This window comes from Oncorhynchus keta, unplaced genomic scaffold, assembly GCF_023373465.1.
Source record: "Oncorhynchus keta strain PuntledgeMale-10-30-2019 unplaced genomic scaffold, Oket_V2 Un_contig_3330_pilon_pilon, whole genome shotgun sequence".
In the NCBI taxonomy this organism is placed as follows: Eukaryota; Metazoa; Chordata; class Actinopteri; order Salmoniformes; family Salmonidae; genus Oncorhynchus; species Oncorhynchus keta.
Genome location: NW_026287199.1, coordinates 1 through 9678, shown reverse-complemented (window position 1 = coordinate 9678; position 9678 = coordinate 1). Strand labels below are relative to the sequence as shown.

General features: G+C 53.3%; 1 long non-coding RNA gene across 1 annotated transcript; it reads right to left on the bottom strand.

Moving 5' to 3' along the window:
- Window positions 1-4818: 4818 nt before the first annotated feature.
- Window positions 4819-6640, bottom strand: LOC127923885 (uncharacterized). The gene is made up of 3 exons (XR_008116007.1): window positions 6395-6640; window positions 5138-5329; window positions 4819-4965 (listed from the first exon to the last, which is right to left on the bottom strand). It is a non-coding gene; the product is annotated as an uncharacterized LOC127923885 (long non-coding RNA).
- Between the last annotated feature and the right edge of the window lie 3038 nt (window positions 6641-9678).

The following is a 9678-nucleotide window of genomic DNA, read 5'->3' as shown; positions in this document are numbered from 1 at the left end:
ACTACGCGACATGAATCAGACAGTGAAAAAAGTAACATGAAAAGACAAAAAAAAAAACGACAACTGAACAGCCATAGTTCTCGATTATATCGATTGATTGGTATTGAATGGGGTGGCCGGTCATAGCCGGATGTACCGTGGCTCAGGTTAAATCAAATCACATTTTATACACATGGTTCGCAGATGTTAATGTGAGTGAAGCAAAATGCTTCTGCTTCTAGTTCCGACAGTGCAGTAATAACCAACAAGTAATCTAACAATTCCTCAACAACTACCTAATACACACAAATATTAAGGGATGGAATAAGAATATGTACATATAAATATATGGATGACCCGAACGGCACAGGCAAGATGCAGTAGATGGTATAAAATACAGTATATACATGTGAGATGAGTAATGTAAGATATGTAAACATTATTAAAGTGACATTATTTAAAGAGACTAGTGATCCATTTCTTTAAGTGGCTGGGGTGTGAGTCTGTATGTTGGCAGCAGCCTCTCTGTGTTAGTGATGGCTGTTTAACAGTCTGATGGCCTTGAGATAGAAGCTGTTTTTCAGTCTCTCGGTCCCAGCTTTGATGCACCTGTACCGACCTCGCCTTCTGGATGATAGCGGGGTGAACAGGCAGTGGCTCGGGTGGTTGTTGACCTACTTCAGGCCAACAACCTGAAAGGATGGGCCACCACCCTCGTTCTCCACTATTTAAATCTACAGTATTTAGTCCTACTTCAGGCCAACAACCTGAAAGGATGGGCCACCACCCTCGTTCTCCACTATTTAAATCTACAGTATTTAGTCCTACTTCAGGCCAACAACCTGAAAGGATGGGCCACCACCCTCGTTCTCCACTATTTAAATCTACAGTATTTAGTCCTACTTCAGGCCAACAACCTGAAAGGATGGGCCACCACCCTCGTTCTCCACTATTTAAATCTACAGTATTTAGTCCTACTTCAGGCCAACAACCTCATTCTCCACTATTTAAATCTACAGTATTTAGTCCTACTTCAGGCCAACAACCTGAAAGGATGGGCCACCACCCTCATTCTCCACTATTTAAATCTACAGTATTTAGTCCTACTTCAGGCCAACAACCTGAAAGGATGGGCCACCACCCTCATTCTCCACTATTTAAATCTACAGTATTTAGTCCTACTTCAGGCCAACAACCTGAAATGATGGGCCACCACCCTCGTTCTCCACTATTTAAATCTACAGTATTTAGTCCAACTTCAGGCCAACAACCTGAAAGGATGGGCCACCACCACTTAACACACCCTGTAACTCTTCTGATGTCTCGCACACCCAAATACCTCTACATTTTCTGAGACCTATGTTCCATCCCTGTAGTACAGTTGATAACCATTGCTATAAATACTAAAACTCCAATCTTACTGAAGCATTTATCACTTGTTGGCCCCTCCCTCTGTTCTGGGCCAGATCTACTAGTCACACCCCTCTCAGGATCCCTCCCTCTGTTCTGGGTCAGATCTACTAGTCACACCCCTCCTCTCAGGATCCCTCCCTCTGTTCTGGGTCAGATCTACTAGTCACACCCCTCTCAGGATCCCTCCCTCTGTTCTGGGTCAGATCTACTAGTCACACCAGTCCTCTCAGGATCCCTCCCTCTGTTCTGGGTCAGATCTACTAGTCACACCCCTCCTCTCAGGATCCCTCCCTCTGTTCTGGGTCAGATCTACTAGTCACACCAGTCCTCTCAGGATCCCTCCCTCTGTTCTGGGTCAGATCTACTAGTCACACCCCTCCTCTCAGGATCCCTCCCTCTGTTCTGGGTCAGATCTACTAGTCACACCCCTCATCTCAGGATCCCTCCCTCTGTTCTGGGTCAGATCTACTAGTCACACCAGTCCTCTCAGGATCCCTCCCTCTGTTCTGGGTCAGATCTACTAGTCACACCCCTCCTCTCAGGATCCCTCCCTCTGTTCTGGGTCAGATCTACTAGTCACACCCCTCCTCTCAGGATCCCTCCCTCTGTTCTGGGTCAGATCTACTAGTCACACCAGTCCTCTCAGGATCCCTCCCTCTGTTCTGGGTCAGATCTACTAGTCACACCCCTCCTCTCAGGATCCCTCCCTCTGTTCTGGGTCAGATCTACTAGTCACACCCCTCCTCTCAGGATCCCTCCCTCTGTTCTGGGTCAGATCTACTAGTCACACCAGTCCTCTCAGGATCCCTCCCTCTGTTCTGGGTCAGATCTACTAGTCACACCCTCCTCTCAGGATCCCTCCCCTCTGTTCTGGGTCAGATCTACTAGTCACACCAGTCCTCTCAGGATCCCTCCTCTGTTCTGGGTCAGATCTACTAGTCACACCCCTCCTCTCAGGATCCCTCCCTCTGTTCTGGGTCAGATCTACTAGTCACACCCCTCCGCTCAGGATCCCTCCCTCTGTTCTGGGTCAGATCTACTAGTCACACCAGTCCTCTCAGGATCCCTCCCTCTGTTCTGGGTCAGATCTACTAGTCACACCCCTCATCTCAGGATCCCTCCCTCTGTTCTGGGTCAGATCTACTAGTCACACCCCTCCTCTCAGGATCCCTCCCTCTGTTCTGGGTCAGATCTACTAGTCACACCAGTCCTCTCAGGATCCCTCCCTCTGTTCTGGGTCAGATCTACTAGTCACACCAGTCCTCTCAGGATCCCTCCCTCTGTTCTGGGTCAGATCTACTAGTCACACCCCTCCTCTCAGGATCCCTCCCTCTGTTCTGGGTCAGATCTACTAGTCACACCCCTCCTCTCAGGATCCCTCCCTCTGTTCTGGGTCAGATCTACTAGTCACACAACTCCTCTCAGGATCCTTCCCCCTTGACCCATCTTCCTCTACTTTCTTCACTGCCTCAGCATATGACAACTTCTGCACTATATGACAACGTCTGCACTACTCTAACCCTGGAAACCTCAACCTGCCTCTCTCACACGGGACATTTCTGATTCCCAGGCTCCACGAGCACCCCTACAATTAACACATACCACTACTTTCCGCAATGCTACACATTCCTTTGTCTCATTCTCTTGCACACTTCTCACACCTAGGAACCTCCCTTCTACACACTGCTGCTACATAGGAACCTCCCTCCTACACACTGCTGCTACATAGGAACCTCCCTCCTACACACTGCTGCTACACAGGAACCTCCCTCCTCCACACTGCTGCCACATAGGAACCTCCCCTCCTACACACTGCTGCTACATAGGAACCTCCCTCCTCCACACTGCTGCTACCTAGGAACCTCCCTCCTCCACACTGCTGCCACATAGGAACCTCCCTCCTCCACACTGCTGCTACATAGGAACCTCCCTCCTCCACACTGCTGCTACCTAGGAACCTCCCTCCTCCACACTGCTGCTACATAGGAACCTCCCTCCTCCACACTGCTGCTACATAGGAACCTCCCTCCTCCACACTGCTGCTACATAGGAACCTCCCTCCTACACACTACTGCCACATAGGAACCTCCCTCCTCCACACTGCTGCTACATAGGAACATCTAGGAACCTCCCTCCTCCACACTGATGCTACATAGGAACATCTAGGAACCTCCCTCCTCCACACTGCTGCTACATAGGAACATCTAGGAACCTCCCTCCTACACACTGCTGCCACATAGGAACCTCCCTCCTACACACTGCTGCCACATAGGAACCTCCCTCCTACACACTGCTGCCACATAGGAACCTCCCTCCTACACACTGCTGCCACATAGGAACCTCCCTCCTACACACTGCTGCTACATAGGAACCTCCCTCCTACACACTGCTGCCACATAGGAAACTCCTCCTACACACTGCTGCTACATAGGAACCTCCCTCCTACACTGCTGCTACATAGGAACCTCCCTCCTCCACACTGCTGCTACATAGGAACCTCCCTCCTACACACTGCTGCTACATAGGAACCTCCCTCCTACACACTGCTGCCACATAGGAACCTCCCTCCTACACACTGCTGTCACATAGGAACCTCCCTCCTACACACTGCTGCTACATATGAACCTCCCTCCTACACACTGCTGCTACATAGGAACCTCCCTCCTACACACTGCTGCTACATAGGAACCTCCCTCCTACACACTGCTGCCACATAGGAACCTCCCTCCTACACACTGCTGCTACATAGGAACCTCCCTCCTACACACTGCTGCTACATAGGAACCTCCCTCCTCCACACTGCTGCCACATAGGAACCTCCCTCCTACACACTGCTGCTACATAGGAACCTCCCTCCTCCACACTGCTGCCACATAGGAACCTCTAGGAACCTCCCTCCTACACACTGCTGCCACATAGGAACCTCCCTCCTACACACTGCTGCTACATAGGAACCTCCCTCCTACACACTGCTGCTACATAGGAACCTCCCTCCTACACACTGCTGCTACATAGGAACCTCCCTCCTACACACTGCTGTCACATAGGAACCTCCCTCCTACACACTGCTGCCACATAGGAACCTCCCTCCTACACACTGCTGCTACATAGGAACCTCCCTCCTACACACTGCTGCTACCTAGGAACCTCCCTCCTCCACACTGCTGCCACATAGGAACCTCCCTCCTCCACACTGCTGCTACCTAGGAACCTCCCTCCTCCACACTGCTGCCACATAGGAACCTCCCTCCTCCACACTGCTGCTACCTAGGAACCTCCCTCCTCCACACTGCTGCCACATAGGAACCTCCCTCCTCCACACTGCTGCCACATAGGAACCTCCCTCCTACACACTGCTGCTACATACGAACCTCCCTCCTCCACACTGCTGCCACATAGGAACCTCCCTCCTCCACACTGCTGCCACATAGGAACCTCCCTCCTCCACACTGCTGCTACATAGGAACCTCCCTCCTCCACACTGCTGCTACCTAGGAACCTCCCTCCTCCACACTGCTGCCACATAGGAACCTCCCTACTACACACTGCTGCCACATAGGAACATCTAGGAACCTCCCTCCTACACACTGCTGCTCACATAGGAACCTCCCTCCTCCACACTGCTGCCACATAGGAACCTCCTCCTCCACACACTGCTGCTACATAGGAACCTCCCTCCTCCACACTGCTGCCACATAGGAACCTCCCTCCTACACACTGCTGCCACATAGGAACATCTAGGAACCTCCCTCCTACACACTGCTGCTACATAGGAACCTCCCTCCTCCACACTGCTGCCACATAGGAACCTCCCTCCTCCACACTGCTGCCACATAGGAACCTCCCTCCTCCACACTGCTGCTACATAGGAACCTCCCTCCTCCACACTGCTGCCACATAGGAACCTCCCTCCTCCACACTGCTGCCACATAGGAACCTCCCTCCTCCACACTGCTGCTACACACTAGAACCTCCCTCCTCCACACTGCTGCCACATAGGAACCTCCTCCTCCACACTGCTGCCACATAGGAACCTCCCTCTACACACTGCTGCTACATAGGAACCTCCTCCTCCACACTGCTGCCACATAGGAACCTCCTCCTCCACACTGCTGCCACATAGGAACCTCCTCCTCCACACTGCTGCTACATAGGAACCTCCCTCCTCCACACTGCTGCTACCTAGAACCTCCCTCCTACACACTGCTGCCACATAGGAACCTCCTCCTACACACTGCTGCCACATAGGAACATCTCCTCCCTCCTACACACTGCTGTCACATAGGAACCTCCCTCCTACACACTGCTGTCATAGGAACCTCCTCCTCCACACTGCTGTCACATAGAACCTCCCTCCTACACACTGCTGCCACATAGGAACCTCCCTCCTACACACTGCTGCTACATAGGAACCTCCTCCTACACACTGCTGCCACATAGGAACCTCCCTCCTACACACTGCTGCTACCTAGGAACCTCCTCCTCCACACTGCTGCTACATAGGAACCTCCCTCCTCCACACTGCTGCTACATAGGAACCTCCCTCCATCCTCCCTCCTACACACTGCCACATAGGAACCTCCCTCCTACACACTGCTGCCACATAGGAACCTCCCTCCTCACACTGCTGCCACATAGGAACCTCCCTCCTACACACTGCTGCTACATAGAACCTCCCCTCCTACACACTGCTGCTACATAGGAACCTCCCTCCTCCACACTGCTGCTAGACATCCTCACAGCTGACCTCCCTCCTACACACTGCTGCCACATAGGAACCTCCCTCCTCCACACTGCTGCCACATAGGAACCTCCTCCTACACACTGCTGCCACATAGGAACCTCCCTCCTACACACTGCTGCCACATAGGAACCTCCCTCCTACACACTGCTGCCACATAGGAACCTCCCTCCTCCACACTGCTGTCACATAGGAACCTCCCTCCTACACACTGCTGCTACATAGGAACCTCCCTCCTACACACTGCTGCTACATAGGAACCTCCCTCCTCCACACTGCTGCCACATAGGAACCTCCCTCCTACACACTGCTGCCACATAGGAACCTCCCTCCTCCACACTGCTGCTACCTAGGAACCTCCCTCCTACACACTGCTGCCACATAGGAACCTCCCTCCTACACACTGCTGCCACATAGGAACCTCCCTCCTCCACACTGCTGTCACATAGGAACCTCCCTCCTACACACTGCTGCTACATAGGAACCTCCCTCCTCCACACTGCTGCTACATAGGAACCTCCCTCCTCCACACTGCTGTCACATAGGAACCTCCCTCCTACACACTGCTGCCACATAGGAACCTCCTCCTACACACTGCTGCTACATAGAACCTCCCTCCTCCACACTGCTGCCACATAGAACCTCCTCCTACACACTGCTGTCACATACTGCTGCCACATAACCTCCTCCTCACACTGCTGCCACATAGGAACCTCCCTCCTCCACACTGCTGCTCACATAGGAACCTCCCTCCCTCCACACTGCTGCCACATAGGAACCTCCCTCCTACTGCTACTGCTGTCATAGGAACATAGGAACCTCCTCCTACACACTGCTGCCACATAGGAACCTCCTCCTCCACACTGCTGCCACATAGGAACCTCCCTCCTACACACTGCTGCCACATAGGAACCTCCCTCCTCCACACTGCTGCCACATAGGAACCTCCCTCCTCCACACTGCTGCCACATAGGAACCTCCTCCTACACACTGCTGCCACATAGGAACCTCCCTCCTACACACTGCTGCCACATAGGAACCTCCCTCCTACACACTGCTGCCACATAGGAACCTCCCTCCTACACACTGCTGCCACATAGGAACCTCCTCCTACACACTGCTGCCACATAGGAACCTCCTCCTACACACTGCTGCCACATAGGAACCTCCTCCTCCACACTGCTGTCACATAGAACCTCCCTCCTACACACTGCTGTCACATAAGAACCTCTAGGAACCTCCCTCCTACACACTGCTGCTACATAGGAACCTCTAGGAACCTCCTCCTACACACTGCTGTCACATAGGAACATCTAGGAACCTCCCTCCTCCACACTGCTGCTCACATAGGAACCTCCCTCCTACACACTGCTGCTACATAGGAACCTCCTCCTCCACACTGCTGCCACATAGGAACATCTAGGAACCTCCCTCCTACACACTGCTGCTACATAGAACCTCCCCTCCTACACACTGCTGCCACATAGAACCTCCCTCCTACACACTGCTGTCACATAGAACCTCTCCTCCACACTGCTGAATAGGAACCTCCCTCCTCCACACTGCTGCCACATAGGAACCTCCCTCCTACACACTGCTGCTACATAGAACCTCCCTCCTACACACTGCTGCACATAGAACCTCCCTCCTCCACTGCTGTCACACTGCTGCCACATAGAACCTCCCTCCTACACACTGCTGCTACATAGGAATCCTCCCTCCTACACACTGCTGCCACATAGGAACCTCCCTCCTCCACACTGGAACCTCCCTCCTACACACTGCTGCCACATAGGAACCTCCTCCTCCACACTGCTGCTACATAGGAACCTCCCTCCTACACACTGCCGTCACATCCTCCTCCTACACACTGCTGCTACATAGGAACCTCCCTCCTACACACTGCTGCCACATAGGAACATCCCCTCCTCCACACTGCTGCCACATAGGAACCTCCCTCCTACACTGCTGCTGTCACATAGGACCTCCCTCCTCCACACTGCTGCTACATAGGAACCTCCTCCTACACACTGCTGCCACATAGGAACCTCCCTCCTACACACTGCTGCCACATAGGAACCTCCTCCTACACACTGCTGTCACATAGGAACCTCCCTCCTCCACACTGCTGCTACATAGGAACCTCCCTCCTCCACACTGCTGCCACATAGGAACCTCCCTCCTCCACACTGCTGCCACATAGGAACCTCCTCCTACACACTGCTGCCACATAGGAACCTCCCTCCCTCCACACTGCTGCCACATAGGAACCTCCTCCCTCCCACATACACACTGCTGCCACATAGGAACCTCCCTCCTCCACACTGCTGCCACATCTAGAACCTCCCTCCTCCACACTGCTGCCACATAGGAACCTCCCTCCTCACACTGCTGCCACATAGGAACCTCCCTCCTACACACTGCTGTCACCTAGGAACCTCCTCCTACACACTGCTGCCACATAGGAACCTCCCTCCTCCACACTGCTGCCACATAGGAACACTGGCTCTCCTCCTCCTCCACTGCTGCCACATAGGAACCTCCTCCTCCACACTGCTGTCACATAGGAAATCCCTCCTACACACTGCTGCACCTCCCTCCTACACACTGCTGTCACATAGGAACCTCCCTCCTACACACTGCTGCTACATAGGAACCTCCTCCTCCACACTGCTGTCACATAGGAGCTGCCTCCCCTCCTCACACACATAGCCTCCTCCTCCCACTGCTGTCACATAGGAACCTCCCTCCTCCACACTGCTGCTGCCTCCTCCTACACACTGCTGCCACATAGGAACCTCCCTCCTACACACTGCTGTCACCTAGGAACCTCCCTCCTACACACTGCCACATAGAACCTCCACACTGCTGTCACATAGGAACCTCCCTCCTACACACTGCTGCCACATAGGAACTCCCTCCTACACACTGCTGCTACATAGGAGCCTCCTTCTAACACTGCTGCCAGGAACATCCCTCCTACACACTGCTGCTACATAGGAACCTCCTCTCCTACACACTGCTGCTACACTGCCGAACCTCCCCTCCTCCACACTGCTGCCACATAGGAACCTCCTCCCTCCTACACACTGCTGCACATAGGAACCTCCCTCCTACACACTGCTGCCATAGGAGCCTCCCTCACACTACACCTCCTCCTCCACACTGCTGCCACATAGAACATCTAGGAACCTCCCTCCTACACACTGCTGCTACATAGGAACATCTAGAACCTCCTCCTACACACTGCTGCTTACATAGAACCTCCCTCCTACACACTGCCATACATAGGAACCTCCCTCCCTACACACTGCTGCCACATAGGAACATCTAGGAACCTCCCTCCTACACACTGCTACATAGAACATCTAGAACCTCCTCCTACACACTGCTGCTACATAGGAACCTCCCTCCTCCCTCCTGCTGTCACATAGAACCTCCCTCCTCCACACTGCTGCCACATAGGAACCTCCCTCCACACTGCTGTCACTGCTGCTGTCACATAGGAACTCCCTCCTACACACTGCTGCCACATAGGAACCTCC